The sequence below is a fragment of the Monodelphis domestica genome, chromosome 2 (genome assembly GCF_027887165.1).
Source record: "Monodelphis domestica isolate mMonDom1 chromosome 2, mMonDom1.pri, whole genome shotgun sequence".
Lineage (NCBI taxonomy): Eukaryota > Metazoa > Chordata > Mammalia > Didelphimorphia > Didelphidae > Monodelphis > Monodelphis domestica.
The window spans coordinates 250,717,070-250,737,099 of record NC_077228.1 but is presented as its reverse complement, the minus strand read 5'-3'; positions in this window follow the sequence as shown (position 1 = coordinate 250,737,099).

Here is a 20,030-nt window from a genome sequence, read left to right as displayed (position 1 = left end):
AGGGAAAATGGGAGAAAAACCTATTCCCAGGCCAGAGTAGAACTTCAACTTTTTCATTCCTGTTGTTTATGCCAAATCATCATACAGGAATCCTATTGCTTATGTCCTAGACTATTTCTATGGTAGTCTCCCTTCCTAGGAGGATTATAATAGGGATTTTTTTTAAGGTCTTACAAAAGAAACTCAGGAAGAGTTGATTGAATAAGCAAACAACTAATTTATAATTGAAGACAAAAGTAGCTAAGGTAATGAAAGATTGTTTTGAGACATCTACATTTAGGTTCAGTTAGAAGTTCCGCTTTTTGATAAGTAATTCCTTCTCTACCCTCCACTTAACTCTTTTCCCACTCAGATGTATCCATAATCTTCATTGAAGCTTCCTGTCTAAAATGTTTCCAACAAGTCTATGTTCAGTGATAGTCTCTTCTACTTTCTGATATGAATCGTCATTCTCTTTCCTCACTTCTGCCTCTTAGAATGTCAAATTTTCTTCAAGGTTCAGCCCATGTAACATCTCCCTTCAACTATCACAACTATGTGAATGATTTTCAGATCTTTTATTATCAGCTCTGACCTCTCAAAGATTCTCTTGTCCCTACATTTTTCTCCTCCCCATGCCACATACACATTAAAAATAGAGCAATAGGGGGCAGCTGGGTAGCTCAGTGGATTGAGAGCCAGCCCTAGAGATGGGAGGTCCTAGGTTCAAATCTGGCCTCAGACACTTCCCAGCTGTGTGACCCTGGGCAAGTCACTTGACCCCCATTGCCTAGCCCTTACTGCTCTTCTGCCTTGGAGCCAATACACAGTATTGACTCCAAGACGGAAGGTTATAAAAAAAAAAAAGAGCAATATTATGAAACTAGAAAGGTGCTAATGCAAGAAACCTAAAAGGAAGACTCGGTAACTGTCAGGAAGGTAAGTTCAAAGATGTTCTAATAAGAGATATAATATAGAGCTAAATCCATTGAAAGCAGTCCTTTCTGGTGTTTGCTTATTCCATCCTTGCTCTTTCTAATGTCAATTCTATTGTAATGATCTTTCTCAAAATCAAGCATCCCACAATGTAATTTGGAGACATATTTCTAAGATTAAGGTGCTTGTTTAGATGTTACCAGGAAGCAGACCACCTAAAATATAAAACTTTAAAATATAACATGACTTTTTCAGCATGATTCTTTTCTCTCCCCACTCTAGCCAGTAAACTTCCATATCTTAGTAATTGAACTTTCATTACATTTTTCTTAATAGTGCCCTTTCCCTCTATCCTAGTAATTACCACATTAGTTCAGTCTCTCATTGTGACAGCCTTTTGCATGGTTTCCATTTCCAAACAAGTCTCCACACAGCTGTCTTATTCATAAAGCATAAATCTGACCATTTTACTGGATGCTCAAAAATCCTAGAATTACATTTAAAGCTGGATGGGATCATAGCCATCAGTGAGTCCAACTGTGTCATTTTAGAGATAAAGAAAGTAAGGCCAAGAGAAGAGTAAATAATTTGCCCATAGTTCAGCAGCTAGTGTCTGAAGTGAGAGTTGAACTGAGCTCTTCCTGAGATACATCACACTTTGGCTCCCTTCTGCCTTAAGGCAATTTTCTCAGCTCTGAATTTAAAGACTGTCACAATTTGGCTATAATCTATGTTTCTATATAACTCTTCATATTCTGTGCTTTCCAACCAAAATGACCTACCTCATATTCCTTAAACTCGTCCAGTAAATCTGCCTTCATAAGCCTGTATAGGTTATCTCTCATGCCTGAAATGTACTCCTTCCTCACTTCTGCCTCTTAGAATTTCAAATTTCATTCAATGTTTAGTTCTCATCTCCCTTCTAACATCACCACTATGTGAATGATTTTCAAATCTTTATTATCAGCTCTGACTTCTCAATGCAACTAAATATCTCAAAGGTTAATCGATTTCACCTCAACCTCAAAACTGCACTTATCACTCTCCTCTTCCTTCCTTGAACCCCCAACTTGAAATATATGAATTATCTTCTTTCTCACTGACCATTGTTACTCAGTCACCAAATCTCACTGATTTTTTTGTTTCTTCCTCTTATATTCTCATTGCATATTTCTAGTCTGAGTTCTCCTAACCTTATATTTGCAAGAAGTCTGGTTTTCCTTCATGTTCTCTTCTAATCTATATTATAAAAAGCCAATAGAATAAGATTTTTATCCAGCTAGTTCTCCTATTAAACATGACATAAACATTTTCCCTACAAAACCCTTTCACACTATTCAAGTTTTCTTCTTCCCTAAAATAGATTGGTACATCAACTTTATCATTCTTGTTGTCTTTGCTTACTTTGCTCTTTCTACCTGAAATGGCCTTTTGCCATTCTCTCTCTTCTCCAGGGCTGACTTCAAATTGTATCTCTTCCAGGAAATCTTTCCTGATCACTTCAACCCTTATTTTCTCTATTGTTTTCAGCTCATTACATTTTTTAAAAATAATTTTAAAGGGGGCAGCTGGGTAGCTGGGATTGAGAGCTAGGTCCTAGGTTCAAATCTGGCCTCAGACACTTCCCAGCTATGTGACCCTGGGCAAGTCACTTGACCCCCATTGCCTAGCCCTTACCACTCTTCTGCCTTAGAGCCAATACACGGTATTGACTCCAAGACAGAAGGTAAAGGTTTTAAAACATAATAATAATTTTAAAATTTATTTAAAAAATATTTTTCTATGGTTACATGATTCATGTTCTCTCCCTCCCCCCCTTCCAGAGCTGACAAGCAATTCCCATTTACAACCTGTTTCCATATAATTCATTTTTGTAAGAGAGTAATCTTTTAAAACCTAAACCCCAAATCATATACTCATGTATATAAGTGATAAGTTTTTCTTCTGAGTTTCTACTCCCACAGTTCTTTGACTAGATATGAATAGCATTCTTTCTCATAAGTCCCTTGGGACTGTCCTGGATCATTGCATTGTTACTTGTAAAAAAGTCTATTACATTTGATCATTCCATAATGTTTCAGTTATTGTTCTTCTGTTCTGCTCATTTCACTCCACATCAGTTCATGTACATCTTTTCATTCCTTATATCACAACAGTATTCCATCACCATCATATATCACAATTTGTTCAGCCATTCCACAATTGAGAAACAACCCCTAATTTTCCTCTTATTATATTTTAAGTCACATTCACATTTAAGCATTTTTATTAAATTATCAGTGGATTCCTCTTTTTTTCAACTAAATAGCAAAATGCTCAAGGAAAGGTGCTAGCTATTTCATATTTCCTATGTGATTGTTAGATGGGAGAACTTAGGGGAGGTGACATAGGAGAAAATTCCCTTTATAAGGAGATGACAGTCTCCTAAAGGGAACAGTCTCTTGACACAGTCTGTTGAAGACAGTCTGAGGGAGGCTGACTCTGGCTGGAACTCCCTCTGAGGAGACTCTGTCCCTCTGAATCCTTGTTTGGACAAGATCTTGTGGTGAGTGATAAAAGACTGACTGATCCCTCTCTTCCTAGGCTGGCTCATGCCAGCCTAGGCTGGTATAGCCCTTTTCTCATATTTCATTTTTCTCTCTTTCTCTTCTTTTCTTTAATTCCACATTTGTATTAATTAAAATCCCTATAAAACCCAGTTGACTTGGGTATATTTTAATAATTGGGAATATTTCCTTGGCAACCACCTTATATATTGATTTAAAACAAGACACTGTCTTGAAAACATATTTTCTGCGGTCACAATTTACTCATCCACTCTTTTATCTACTACAATTTATATCTTCCACTACTTTAATCACTACAGTTTATGGCCTCAACTATTTTAACTCTTACACTATTGAGAGCTTAGATTTCTTCTTCTGAAAACTGCCTATTGCTATTCTTTGACCATTTATCACTTGGGAAATGATTCTTAATTTAATGAACTTTAATCAGCCTTTTATAGGTCTTGGAAATAAGACCTTTATCAGAAATACTTTTTCCCCCAGTTTTCTGCTTCTCACCTAATTTTAACCTTAATTGGTTTTGTTTATGCAAAATCTTTTCAATTTTATGTAATCAAAATTATTCATTTTGCTTTACATGAATCTCCATACTTCTTGTTTAGGTCATGAATTCTGCCCTGATAGTTCCAAAATGCCTTACTCAGGGTTGTCCCCTTCCACAGAAAGCTATTATTTTTTAAAATTAAGGGAACATTCCTATTCCTTCTGTACAAATCAGAAACAAAACAAAATAGTTTCAATTAATGAAATAAATTTCTTCCAGGAGCAGAATCTTATATTGTGACAGATCCCAATTTTTTAAGTTTACTTCCCATCAATATACTTTGCTTCATCTTTTGTCTCAGCTTTTCTCTATGACTCTGGCAGAAAGCATCAACTCCCTACCAATTTTGCTGTCATAAAATGTAAAATGTTAATTATTCTAATGATATTTGTTTTCCTTTCTGAACATATTTGAGGAATGTTTAAATATTCGGAATAAGCAAAAGTGGAATTCCCAAGTGTGTTGGATAGGGTGTCTGGCATCCACCAACTACAGAGGGCAGGGATATAACAAGGAAGGAGAACAAATAAGCTCTGCTTTGTTTCTCCTTCCTCTTCCTTCTACCCTACCCACTGTTCTGCTGACTCTTAAAAAAATAGAAGAGTGCTTTTGTCTAGACTTGGATTTCAACATGTTGCCCATGGTCCAAATACTCCTCTTTTAAGATTTTTAACAAAAACAACTTTTTTTTTTCTAATTAGCTAGAAGGCTAATAAGTCTTAACCACTTGCTCACTGCTATACTTGTGTTTAACGGATTCTTGCCATACTAGTAAGATAATATTAATCATTATCATCAAAGAGCATATTTAGTAATTATATAGAATGTAGTTAATAATATAATTAATTCTAGAATGTGGCCTCCACAGAACAGATTTTTATTATTGAAACAGAAAATATTTTCCATGTTTCATTCAAAAGAAAGCCCAGTTCTGAAAAGGCAGAATGTTGGACTAAGATTTTCTTGAAAGACCCTCCTGTGTTGAGTTATGTGGTATTGTGTACTATACTAATTATTTAAAATGATTAACTAGTCATTACTATGTTTCATTTTGTGTACTCTGTGCACTAAACATGGTGGGGAGGAAATAGCTACATGGCATTCTTATAAACATCTTTCATAATTTCTCATCCTCCAAAGAATATTTTTTTTGTTTTTTAAGGGTTAAAGTGGGGTTTTGAATAAATATGAGAGTTATAAATTCAATTTTGTGGCCACCAAATTAAAAATATTATCCCTAAGCCAGGAAAAAAACTGTTAGCAGTTTTTATTTATAATGAGGAAGAGAAAGAATGAAGTATGAAATGTAGGTGGGAAAAGGGTAAGGAGTTGTCTATCCTATCCTAAGTGTTGATCCAATAAAATTCAGCTTGCTTCCCAACAAAGTTCAAATCTCCACGTGAAAGTCTTAGTCACTCACCAGTAAGTTGATGCAGGATTCAAGGAAGAGTCTTTGCACAGAACTCATGCTGAAGGGAGTATCCCACCAGAGTGCCAACAAGCAGAGAGAGTCTCCTCACAGAGCCACCAAGGCAAGGAATCTCTCTAAACCAGAAATCCCAGTGGACTTTTTCAGCCAGGGTTCCACAAACACAGCCTCCTCCAAAGCCAAAGCAAGAATCTCCAGGACCAATCTCTCCAAACGCCAGGAAGGGAATGACTACTCGAGACCCTGTTGGTCTCTTTTTATATACCTTTTTTCCACGTCACTTCCTGTTACTTCCTGTCACTCCTCTTTCTTCACAGAAACTAATGTCAGTCTTTCAATTTGCCTAGCACTACCAAGGAGGGAGGCAGTGGTCATTGGAGTGACTTGTGAACTCTCATACTTAATAGTAAATAAGGGTACTTTAAGTTCTTGTTTTGATTAGCTAAAAATAGGCAAGGGGAGAGTTAATCCTAACTTCACAATCATCCCTGTGATTCTTTGGGGAGATGTCTCCCCAGTGAATCATTTAACATAATTAGCTTATATCTCTAAATATTTTCTAGCTAAGAGTACATACAATATTGCACTTTCTAACAGGAAACTACAAAAATTGGAGATAAGAGGGGAACAGAGAGAGAGAGCAAAACCAATGATTGGTAGGTATATTGACAAAAAGCCAATTAGGGGGCAGTCCATTATGGCATAAGAATTTACATTCAGAATGAATTTGTTCAACCCCCTTCAGATCAATCAATTACATCCCAAAGTTCATTCTGGATCTTCTGATGCAGTATACAGGTTCCTTTAGATTTCTTTATGATACCTTCTCCAAAAAGTTCATTTTCTTGATTTAGGGAGTTAACAATCTTCTTTTCCTGAAGTTTTTTTTTTCTCAAAAAAAAAAATGTTACGCCTGTATTTTTATAAAAATTATACAGGTTTTAATTCTCTCTGTTTATGCTTAAGTTCAAGTCACACCACAAAGCCATTCAACTTAAAGTTAAATGCTCTGAAATTTGAAAGGGTTGATTCATCATTTCACAAAATCTTCCTTCTGATGATAAGTGGTATCACAGAAATAACAGCAAGTTATGTTGTATCATAAAAATTTTAGAGCTGAGGATACCCATCTAATTAAACTTGGTTATAAATTAGGAAACTGAGGCCCAGAGAGGGGAAATGATATGCCACAGTGAAAGAATCAGTGAAATATATAATGGTGGTAGAATAAATAATAGGAACCATTTCATTGATACTTTGGACAATGTTTCTCATTCTGAAATTATTGAGAGTTTCAATCCCACTTTATAAGAGCCAGTATCAAATCTGTACCTCCCTAATCAAATGGGGTAGAAGAGAAGTCAATTTGCTGCTGCTAGCTATAACCATAAATGTTAGACAGGTGGCTCATGAAGTAAAATTTTTTCCTTCAATAGATCTAAGTCAACTTTCTCACCATTTCTCTAGTGATACAATGAGGAGTAGAATTAATTGGAATGTTGGCCAGAGGACCATGTCACTTACTTGAAAAGCTCTATAGGAGAAGAAATTAGCAATGAGAGGACATGTGAATCAAACATCTAATTCTGGTAGCATATAGCTTCCTGTAAGTTGTCTTCAAACATCCAAATTGAGTTGAAGGGAATCCAATAGTATTTTAACTTTATAGCTAATAATCCGTCCAAATTAGGACAGAGATAATATTTAAATATGCCTTTATACAATTTTTTTTAAACCCTTACCTTCTGTCTTGGAGTCAATACTGTGTATTGGCTCCAAGGCAGAAGAGTGGTAAGGGCTAGGCAATGGGGGTCAAGTGACTTGCCCAGGGTCACACAGCTGGGAAGTGTCTGAGGCCAGATTTGAACCTAGGACCTCCCGTCTCTAGGGCTGGCTCTCAATCCACTGAGCCACCCAGCTGCCCCCGCCTTTATACAATTTTATAAACTATGGCTAATAAATAAACCAGATGTGGGTAAGATGTATTCTGACATCTTTTATCTCAGTCTCATACTTTTTAATGAAGAATGATTCTTTGCCTGATTTTCAGACTAGTGCTTTATCTAGAGAGCCAAGTTATACTATGTTGCTTGAATGTAGTCCTAATGTCCTTTGCCATCAATTCAGTAGAGTAATCAACCAAATGTGGTCATGTTAATGAAAGCTATGAGAGTTCCAGAGACAACAGGTTAAGGTGAATCTGTTACCAGACTAGAGAAGACATTTTAACTTGACCTGTTAATTCTAGAAAGAAAGAAACTCACCAATGTGACTGTGTCTTTTAAGAATAGATATTGTACTTTAGAATCATCCAGAGGCAGCAAAATTGTGAAATATCCAGTATATGCCAGCCTCTAGATCAGTAAAACTATAAAGGTATGTAATAAAGTAGTGTTTGTAAAGGTTGGGACCCCAGGCAAAGAGTCGGTGTTATAAAACCTAAAAATTAGCCAGAGGTATGGCAATCTCATTAGAAAGCTAATGATAGGAATTCCATGGAGATTGGAACAACCTCCAGGAAGTGACACAGAGCGAAAGGAGCAGAACCAGGAAAACATTGTACACAGAGACTAATACACTGTGGTACAATCAAAGGTAATGGACTTCTCCATTAGGGTCAATTCAATGTCCCTGAACAAGTTGCAGGGATCTAAAAAACACTATCCACAAGCAGAGGATAAACTGTGGGAGTAAAACACCGAGGAAAAGCAACTGCTTGACTACAGGGGCTGAGGGGAAATGACTGAGGAGAGACTCTAAATGAACACTCTAGCGCAAATACCAACAACATGGAAATGGGTTCGAATTAAGAATACATGTGATACCCAGTGGAATCGTGCGTCAGCTATGGGAGAGGGGGAGAGAGGGGGGCGGGGGGAGGAAAAGAAAATGATCATTGTTTCCAATGAATAATGTTTGTAAATGACCAAATAAAATAATGTTTAAAAAAATAAAAAAGAAATTTAAAAAAAAAAGAAAGCTAATGATGCAGAATTGTTCATCAGCTCCAGGGGCAGAGTGGGCAGGAAGGAGTGAAGGGAAAGAACATGAATCATGTAACCATGGGAAAATATTCTAAATTAATTAATTAAATGAAAAATGAAAAAAAAAATACCCAGATTCAAGCATTTACAGAAAACTGGTACTTGGGAAGCTAGTATAAGCATGAACTTTATTACTGTGCAGTGTAGCAAGTAGGTTTAAAAAAAAAGGCTAAATTAATTAATCAATAAAAAGTTTAAAAAAATAAAAGGCAAGCAAATACACATTATGATAACCCAAATAGGGATTCAGAAATACATACAGAACTAGGGTCACTCACATGATGGAGGGAGAAATGTAATATAGCAATTATTTCAGTGGGAGTACACTCATAGAGTGGGGTCTGAGGAGAGAAGTTTTATACTTTAAAGATAGACTTGGTTAAGCCCACGTAATCAATGCCAGATTGGCATTCCTAATCAAACCCCAGATGTGGTGGGGAAATTCTCTGGTTCACTTATCAATACCAGGCTTTGGTGGAGGAGTTTCCTAATCAGGACTAGAAATTAGATGAGATATGAGTTGGAAATCAAAGAAACTCTAGAAATTGGTATTATCATACTGCCTCTACAGGCAGCAGGAGCCTCATCCAATCAGGAATGACAATTCTTTGTCAGAAGCTCAGAATGAGTCAGGGGCACTGGAAAAGTACAGACAATAAAACACAAATCCAGGGTGTGGATTTATTGGTTTCTGGCAGTTATACAAAATAGACTCAGGAAAGTAGGGGCCAATTACTTTGCCTTTTTCTTCTGTTACTTGCTTAGATTCTTTTGCATGCCAGTCAAAGGAAGATCAGAAAGGCAATCTAGATTTGATAGCCCCAGTCTCAAACAAAAACAAAAACAATCCAAATAGTGATTTTTTTTGACAGTCACCATCAGTTGCCAAAGTGATTTTCCTCAAGTTCATATCTGATCTTGTCACTTCCTTACTTAATAAACTTCAGTGATACCCTGTCCCCTCCAGAGTCACATACAAAATTCTATAATTGAAGTTCAAAACCTTTCACAACCCTTCCTACCACCTTCAACATCTTTCTAGTCTACTTACACTTTGCCATGTATTCTTTGATCCAATGACACTAGCCTCCTTGCTGTTCCTGAAACAAGACACTCTTTCTCTCCACTCTAGGCATTTTCACTAGCTATTCCTCATACATGGAATACTCTCCCTCCTCCTCAATGTATCCTGTTTCAACTGGCATCCTTCAAGTTCCAACTAAAGTCTCATCTTCTTTAGAAAGACTTTCCTGGGTATCTAAGTGGATTGAGAGCCAGCCCTAGAGATGGGAGGTCCTAGGTTCAAATCTGGCCTCAGACACTTCCCAGATGTGTGACCCTGGGCAAGTCACTTGACCCCCATTGCCTAGCCCTTACCACTCTTCTGCCTTGGAACCAATACACAGTATTGACTCCAAGACGGAAGGTAAGGGTTAAAAAAGAAAGAAAGAAAGAAAGAAAGAAAGAAAGACTTTCCTGATCCCTCTTGACTCTAGTGACTTCTCTCTGTAGACTGCTTCCTATTTATCCTATATATTGCTTGTTTGTACATATTTATTTGCTTGTGGTCTCCCTCTTTAGACTGTGAGTTCCAGTGTGGGCAAGGACTATCTTTTGCTTCTTTTTGTATCTCCAGAGCTTAGCTCAGTACCTGCCATATAATAAATACTTATTGACTATTGGTTAAACAGAAGTTACCAGGAATTCCCAAGCCCTAAATCAGTTGTCTGGGAGAAGAGATTTCAAATCAGCACCAGATAAAATCTAGTTAAAAGAACACACAATATTAAAAATTAACCTGGGGACTCTAATTGGCTTTTGTTCAGCTGACTTTAGTTGAGTGTATTGATTTATAACCTTCTTTATAAATACACTAAAAACCGATTTCTGCCCTTTTTGAAGAAGCTCTCTAGCTGCTATAGATGGGAGTAGAGTCCTTAATAATGGCAGCTTCCTCTTCAGCCCAGAAGAGTTCAGAAGTGTCATGCTCAGTGCAGAGTTTTGGCAGCACTCAAAAGAAGTGATGTGCTTAATTAACTGAAAGAAAAGATGCCACACTGAGAGTAGAGATACAGTATATAACAAAGAGCAGTGTGACATTCACTAGAGGATATAAATAACTCTAGCATTGGAGTTTTGAGCTGTCCTGAACATGTATATTCCCCAGCCACAGCTTTTACATCTATACCATAACCTACATACATGTGCATATAGGTTCTTGATGTGGTTCTTAATACATATTGCTTTGTCAAATGTATTTACTGTGCATGTGCCCTCCTCCATTGTTGGATTGTGAAAGGAAAATTATTTTATTGCCTTCTGTTATTGATCATGAACCAAGTGACTGTATTTAATCCCTCAGATTACAATTATAACTTTTAGAGTTAGACCCAGTTATTAAACAACTGTGCAGGGTATATCAATAATAATAGTAGAATATTGGCCATGGTATTGGAAGGGGTGGAGTTTGGGGTATTAGAATATTATAGCAATTAACTATATTGAAGAATTTTGTTGGAGGAATAAAAGCTTTTAGGTTTGTCTAGCTATGAAACTGAAATCCATTTGCAGAAGGAGCTGGGTTCATTGGGAATGCCAAGTGTATAGCTGGCCTGATGAGATCATATGAAAACAACCTAGGTTTGATCCTTTGAAAATTTATGCCAACTATTAAGCTTCCCAAAGTACTGTGGCCAAGAAAGATTACTTTACTTTGACCTAGATTGTATGATAAAGTATGGAGGATTAATTAAATTTTTATATCTTAATCTTAAATTTATGATGTTGTATCAAAACCCTTATTACCAAACATTATAGCATGTTTCTTAACATAATATATTTTCTGCCCTGTTAATGACTTATGTAAATTAACTGTCAAAATAAAAACTAGAGTTAAAAGGGAACTAACTAACTCAAATCACAGTCTCAATAAATAAGAGAAAGAGGAAGGAGTCCCAGAAAGTTATAAACAATCACACAAAGATGCATGTAAACAAAGGGAAAAAGATATTGGGAAATACAAAAAGAATTATGGGGAACATAGTCCTGGGGTTCAAGATTTTCCAACTATACATTTGATGTTCTTGATCTTTCATTCTTCCATATGAACTTTCTCATTTTTTTAATTCTATAAAAATGTGTTTTGGTAGTTTGATAGGTATAGCACTGAATAAGTAAATTAATTTAGTTAGGATTGTCATTTTCAACATATTAGCTTGTCCTAACCATGAGTAATTGATGTTTTTACCAATTGTTTAGATCTCTTTTTAATTGTGTGAAGTGTTTTGTAGTTATGTTAATTTAATTCCTTAATTTGTCTTGGCAAGTAGATTCCCAGGTATTTTATCTTGTCTAGAGTGATATTAAATGGAGTTTCTCTTTCTAACTCTTGCTGCTTCGTTTTGCTGAAAACATATAGGAATGCTGATGATTTATGTGGCTTTATTTTGTGTATGGGGTGCTGAGGGAGGGGTAATATCTCTGGTATGGAAGGCTTGTCGTGCCCTTCTAGGACAGCTCTCCAGCCACTGACCCTCACCTGACACCCAGCTCTCACTTGTGGCTCCTAGTAGCTGCTAGCATGCGGCAGCGGCCACATCCCAGGCAACGGCTTCAACAGGCCGGCTAAACCTTGTGAGGGTAGCCATCGGGTCGACGTCGACCCCTGATGAACTAGGGCTTTGCTCACCCAGCATAGGTTATTATTTCTACTAGTTTTTTAGTTTATTTTTTTGGATTCTCTAGGTATACCATCATGTCATCTGCAAAGAGTGATAGTTTAGTTTCCTCACTGCCTACTTTGATCCCTTCAATTTCTTTTTCCTCTCTAATTGCTATTGCTAGCATTTCTAGTACAATATTAAATAGTAGTGGGGATGATGGACATTCTTGCTTCACTTCTGATTTTATTGGGAAGGCTTCTTACTTACCTCCATTACAGATGATATTTGTTGATGGGTTTAAATAAATATACTGTTTATTATTTTTAGGAAAGGCCCATCTATTCAGATACTTTCTGGTATTTTCAATAGGAATGGGTATTGAATTTTGTCAAACACTTTTTCTGCATCTATTGGAATAATCATGTGATTTCTATTAGTTTGGTTGTTGATATGGTCAATTATGTGAATAATTTTCCTAATATTAAGCCATCCTTGCTTTCCTGGTATAAATCCCACCTGATCATAGTGAATAACCCTTGTGGTCACTTGCTGGAATCTTTTTGCTAGTATTCTATTTAAGATTTTTGCATTTATGTTCATTGGTCAGCCTAGATTTGGAATCAGTATCATATCTGTGTCATAAAAAAAACCTTGGTAAGACTCCTTCTTTGCTTATTTTGTCAAATAGTTTGTAGAGTGTTGAGTTTAGTTGTTCTTTAAGTGTTTGAAATAATTTAATTGTGAATCCATTTGGCCCAAGGGATTTTTTTCTTAGGGAGTTCCTTGATGATTTGTTCAATTTCTTTTTTCTATTTAATTCCCTCTTCTTTTAATATAGGCAATTTATATTTTGTAAACATTCATCCATTTCACCTAATTTGCCATATTTATTGTCATATAATTGAGCAAAATAGCTTTTAATAATTGTCTTACTGTCCTCTTCATTAGAGGTGAGATCATACTTTTCATTCACGAAACTGTTAATTTGGTTATCTTCTTTTTCTTAATTGGATTAACTAATACTTTATCTATTTTAATTTTTTTTTAAGTACCAGCTTCTAGTCTTATTTAATTCTTCAATATTTCTTTTACTTTCAATTTCATTAATTTCTCCTTTGGTTTTTAGGATATATGATTTGGTCTTTATCTAAGGGTATTTAATTTATTCTTTTTTTGTAGTTTTTTTAGATCCATGCCAAACTCATTAATTTTCTCTTTCTCTTTGTTGTTAATATGGGTGCTCAAGGATAACCCCCCCCCAAGTACTGCTTTTGCTGCATCCCATCAACTTTGATATGTTGTTCCTTAGTCATTCTCTTCAATGAAGTCCATAATTATTCTTTGATTTGTTCTTAAACCCACCAGTTTTGGAAAATCTGATTATTTAATTTCCAATTAATTTTTCATTTGCTTCTCCATGTACCATTATTAATTGTTTTTTATTACATTATGCTCTGAGAGCCATTCTGGCAGTCTCTCAGAGGGTGAGGGTGCTCTGCCTAAGTATGATAGTCCAGTTGAATAATGGAGTGAGAGACATTGTATGCTCAATCTCATGTGCATAGGCAACACACAATATTCTGCCATGGCATGGAGGTTAGCTTATTTTATAGGTTCAGTGAGTACATGCTTTTCTGGCACACAATTTTCTACATATATATTTCCATAAAACTTAAAAACAGGCACAAAGTCTAAGGAGATAGTCAATGAAACATTGTTGCTACCACAGAGATAGAGATAAATAGCATGAGCAGGGTGATTTGGAGGTTAGTCCCTCTTGACCTAAGGAGAATATTGTTAAGTTTTGGTCAACTTTCACAATCAATCACAATTACTTAGGAGATGGATAACAAAACATTTCATAGCTAGGTACAGGGTTAGAGGGTAATTTATTAACAGACCAGAATTGGGGTTTTCCTCAATTTACAACTTCTATTTTTCTCGTGTTACTTTAAAGCACCTGGCAATGTTGCCTGGTTTCTGTCTCTAGTGGAGTGTGTCTTGAAGATAATTGATGTTCTTGACTTGCCTGACTTGTAATGGAAGTGAATGTAACTCTGTGGAGAGGGAAAGGAGGGGGGGGTGATGGGTAGTGATCTTTAGGTTTTAATTCTGTAAATATACTCTTTTAGGGTAATAATCTGGGGGGGATGAGTAAGGTGGTATATGTGTTTATTCTGTAAGTCTTTGTTCTTACATCATTTCTTTTGTATTGGAGAGAGAACAATAATCATCCATGAGTGAAGGAAGTTAAAGAGAGAGAAGTCACAGAGAGGGATCAGTGGGGGCCTCACTTTCTAGGAGCTGCTTTGCAGCCCCCATTTTCCAAATTGTGACTTTGTCTCCCAGTGGGGGTTTGATGTCTCCCAACAATTATGATCTGAAAAAGTCACATTAATTATTTCTGGTTTTCTGCATTTGCTTGCAATGTTTTTGTGCCCTCATACATGGTCAATCTTTGTGAATGTGCCATGTGTTTCTGAAAAGAAGGTATATTCCTTTTTATCCCTATTTACTTTTCTTCCTATGTCTAGTAACTCTAATTTTTCTAAAATTTAACTCACATCTCTTACTTCTTTCTTATTTATTTTTTGGTTTGATTTATCTAGATGTGATAGAGGAAGATTGAGATCTCCCACTTGTATAGTTTTACTATTTCCTTTTTAAGCTCTAATAGTTTCTCCTTTAAAAATTTGAATGGATTTGGTGCATATGTATTGAGTACTGATATTTCTTCATTGTCTATACTGCCTTTTATCAGAATGTAATTACCTTCCCTATCTCTTTTAATCAGCTCTATTTGGCTTTGTCAGATATCATGATTGCAACTACTGCCTTCTTTTTATCAGTTGATGCCCAATAGATTTTGCTCCAGCCTCTTGCCTTTACCCTGTCTGTGTCTACCTGCCTCATGTGTGTTTCTTGTAGACAACAGAAGGTAGGATTTTGGTTTTTAATCTACTCTGCTGTGTGCTTCCATTTTATGGGTGGGTTCATCCCATTCACATTCAGAGTTATGATTCCAACTGTGTATTCCGCATTATTTTAATTTCCTCTATTAGTCCTGCCCTTTCTTCTTTCACTATTTCCTTCCACACCAGTATTTGGTTTTTAATCAGTCCCCCTTTTCCACACCCTGATTTACTTTCTTTCCCACCCCTCCCCTTTTATTCTCTTCTTATTTCTCTTTAAGGTCTATTCATTGCCCCCCCCCAGCCTTTCCCTCCCCACAATACCCTTCCCCCCACACACACACACACCTCCTTATTCCCTTTGAACTTCTCTATAGGGTAAGATAGAATTTTATACCCCAAAAAATCTGGCTATTCTTCCCTCTCAGAGTTGATTCCATGGAGATTAAGGTTTAAGTTTTACCACTCTCTTCCTCCCCTTCTTATAAAAGCATTTCTCCCCCCACCCCATGCAGCTCTTTATGTGATATATTTATCCTATTTTACTTTTTCCTTTGAGTTTATTTTGGTACCATCCTCTTTTTTGTCACCCCCCCCCCAATTCTTTTTAGATACCATCTAAAACACCTTAATACCACAACCTCTGCCTATGAATATTTCTTCTACTATGATAATGAAAATAATGTTTAAGAGTTACAGATATTTTTCCATGTAGGAATATAATGAATTTAACCTCATTTGAAGCCCTTAAATTTTTTTTTCCACTCTTGTTTATCTTTTTATGGTTCTCTTGAATTTTGTATTTGGACATCAAAATTTCCATTTAGTTCTGATCTTTTCTTTAGGAATGCTTGGATATCTTCAATTTTATTAAATGCCCATACTTTCCCCTAAAAGTATATAGTCAGTTTTGATGGGTAGGAGACTCTTGGTTGTAGACTCAATTCTCTTGCCCTCTTGAATATCACTGGCCTTGTGGTCCAAGCCTTTAGGATGAAAGCTGCCAGATCCTGTGCAATCCTGACTATGGCTCCTTGATATCTGAATTGCCTCTTTCTGACTACAGCAATATTTTCTCCTTGGCCTGGAAGCTCCTGAATTTGACTATAACATTCATGGGAGTTGTCTTCGGGGGATTTAATGTAGGGGATGATCTGTGGATTCTTTCAATGTCTATTTTGCCCACTTTTTCAAGAATATCAGGGCAGTTTTCTTGGACAATTTCTCTTAAGATGTTGTCAAAGCTTTAATTTTTTTCCAGGTTTTCAGGAAGACCAATAATTCTCAAATTGTCTCTCCTGTATCTGTTTTCCAGGTCAATTGCCTTTTCAATGAGATATTTCATGTTTCCTTCTATTTTGTCATTCTTTTGACTTTGCTTTATTAATTTTTGCTGTCTCATTACCTTCTGCTTGCCCAATTCTAGTCGTTAAAGACTGGTTTTCAACTATTATCTTTTGAGGTTCCTTTTCAGTTTTGTCTTTTCTGCTTTTCATGGCTTCTGGTAGATCAATTCTGGTCTCGAATTTGCATATTACTTCATTTGATTTCTTTGCCTCTTTTCCCAAATGGACAATTTTGTCTTTTAAGTGTATTATTTTTCCTTTTGTATTACTTTTCTTCCCATTTTTCTTTTTTCTTTCTTACTTGGTTCTTGAACTTCTTTTTTAGTTTCTCCAGAACTTGTGACCAATTTCCATTTTTTTAAAAGTTTGGGTGTGTTTTATTGTTTTTCACTTTCTGCGGTTGCTTCCCTAGTTTGCTCTTTTTCTCCATAGAAATTATCCAGGGTCAAGAGCTTTTTTGCTATTGTTTATTCCTTTTCCCACTAGTGGATTGGGGTTCCTAAATGGTGGTGGTCATCGCTTTCTTAGCTTCTGTCTTTCAGAGCTTTGCCTTGGTAGTATCTTCCTTTCCCTGTCAGTAGCCTGAGTGAGGGCAGGTAGATCTATGATGTTCTTTGTGTAGCACAGGCTTTAAAGCATTTTGCCCTGAGGCTCTTTCTCAGCTTCCACTTCTTAGATTTCCAGCTGCAGTGTATTTTGCCCTGAGGCTATCTTCCCAGGCCCTGCTGCCTCTGCTGTGGCCTGCCATGTTTTTGCCCAAGCTCTGTGCTCCACTGCCCAAGCTTCACACTTCCACCTTGAGTCTCACTGCCAAGGCCTGGTACTGCCCTCGAGGTGTATGTCTGTGGTGATTTCAGTCAGGACCCAAGAATTTAGAGATTGTCCTGGCCCTTTCTCTGTTTCACTCCCTTTTAGCATGGGAATCCCCACTCACTGCCTACCTTTAATGCTCTGTCCAGTGGGAGAACCCCTTTACTGATCTGATTTTTATTTCTGACTTTTTGAGATGCTTTGTAATGATCAATTGGAAGGAGATTCACAAGGTTCTTGCTACTATACCACTATCTTTACTCTGTCTTCTTCTATCTTTCTTAATTGATTTTTAAAATCCTTTTTGAGCTCATCAATTAATCTGCAGGGAGAGAGTGGCTTGAAAGCAATTTATAGTTTTCTTAGAGGCTTTAGATGCAGAAATATTGACTTTTCTTCTGAGTTTGAGCTTATCCTGTCCCCCCAAACAAATTTCTGTTGTTTTTCTTTTTGTTGTTTGCTCATTTTCCTGCTTTTTCCTTTTCTTTTAGTTTTAAAAAACCATGAAAGTTAGGCTCTATAACTATGGTAAAGAGAGCACTGTTGCAGGCTTCAGGTTCTTTGTGCAGCTGCCTTCAAAGATGGCCCTGGAGATCTATCTGTTTTCAGTTCTTCCAAAGTGATATGATTTAAAGAGATGTGTGTTTAACAGTCTCCTGGCTTATGCTCTGGATTACCCCAAGCACTCTTTTACCCCTTGAAACTGTGACCAGGGTCACTTACACCCCTATGGCTTCAAGTGCCAGTGTATAGTGGTACTCCTTCTCACTCTACAGCTACACCCCAGGACTATGACCTGCTTTTGTATCTGGGCAATGAGACAAGAGTTTTGCACACAGAGCCAGCAAAAGGACCCCTCTAATCACTTTCTAAACAACTGTAGATCCCTCCTTACCTTCTTTAGCTGAGAGTTCCAGAAACCTTTGCTACTGTTTCAGCTGTACCCAAGGCCTGTTGCTTTGGTGGGGCCTGTGTAGGCATACTGATCTTCACAATCTTCCTAAGACAATTCAAATGAAAATAATTCAGTTTTCTGACTTAGTGTTAGTATAATATTCAGGTTTCACAGGCATACAGCAATGAAGTTAGCACAAAGCTGTGTTTCAGTTTGGTATGTAATCTAATACCTCTTCTTTCCCACACTTTCCTTTAGAGTCTGGCTAGCTCTGACAGTTTGGGCATCAACCTCATCACCTATGTGTACATCCCTGGAAAGTGTACTTCCAAGGTAAGTGAACTTATGCACAGCATTCAAAATGCCTCCATTTGTTGAAACCAGTAGTTCTGGCTAGTGGAGAACCTCTGTTTTCTTGGCTGTCCAACCAAAATTAGCAAAATGGCAGAGAACTAATCCATGCTCTGATGCATCTCAGACTACACTGAATGCACAATCATCTGCAAACAGAAAGTTGTGCACCAACTCTTCCTCCACTTTAGTCTTGGCTTATAGTCTTTTCTACTTATATAATCTACCATCTGTGAATTTTAAAAGTCTCCATCTTGGTATAGCACCCAAAAATTGTGCACACCCACACTACACGGGCATGTGCTAGTCAATGACAAATCAGAAATAACTAACTGCCCACCTGGGCTGTCCTAAGCTAAGCTAGAGCCAACCATTGGACTTGTGAGACACAGGAAGTGAGGTAGGGAACAGCCTCTGGAATTCGCTGACTTCCTGTGGAGAGAGCTAGAGGGGAGTTGGTGTTAGGAGCTTGGAGGGAGAGGACGCCCGCAGACAGCTTTCCTTCAGATCTCTCACATGAGTTAAGGACTGATTCTTTCCACCTTGGCCCTTTGGGCCTAGAACTCACTCTGCCTTGGTCAGAGGTTGAGTAGCCCCTTTCCCTTTTCTCTTCTCTCCTTCTTTCCCTCTCCTTTCCCTACTCCCAGTGTGATTAAACCTCCATAAACTCCATTCTGACTTGAGTGTTTCATTTTAGGAATTTCATAAGTAAATTCCTTGGCGGCCATTTGTTCAATATTATAACCTCTCCCAGAAGCCAAAAATTTAACCATTACAATTGGCGTAACCACTTCGGGAAAAAGAACTATATCAGTCTTCTGATCTTCCTTTCTGATCTCCTTACTAATCACCTGGGAGAGGTCCCACCCCGGCTACCCACTCCGGCTCTTGGCCCTGCTTTAGTGCTTCAAAGGTTTCTAGAACCTCAATAAATTTCCTGAATTTTCTTGCCCTTTCACCCCACTTATTACTCACTCCGTCAGTCCTTTTACCAAATACCTTGGCTTAAAGACACAGCTGCCAGAACAGGTGAGTATAAAACACCTTTTCTCTCTTCCCTTTTCTCCTTAAGTTAAATTGGGGTCAACAGGATTTTTTTTTCTTCTCCCTTTTTGTCTCTCATTTCCGTTTCCTTTTACTTTAAGGAGGTGGCTCAGTAGATTGAGAGGCAGGCCAGGCTTACCTAATCAACTGATTAGCAACGAGGAACCTCAGGAGAAGGAGCTCTTAGGAGCTCCTAGCCCGCAAAAAACAAACAAAAAAAAAAAACAAAAAAACCAGCTGAATATAGCTACGGAGCTAATTTAAAACCCATTTTTTCTGTTTCCTGGCCTTTCTAGTCTTAGAAATTTAAGTGGGCTTTGCTCAAGGAAGATAGCACATGGTCCTAGCAGTTTTAGCCTGAGGGCTAAAGAAGATTGCTGGGACCCTCCCATATACACACTTTGTAAAAGAAGGAGGTTTAGCTCTACCAGAAGCTTGATAAGGAGAATTTACAACAGAATAGGCCCTTAGCCTGTATAGGGTTGTAGACTAGGGAGCCACCTACTGTAAA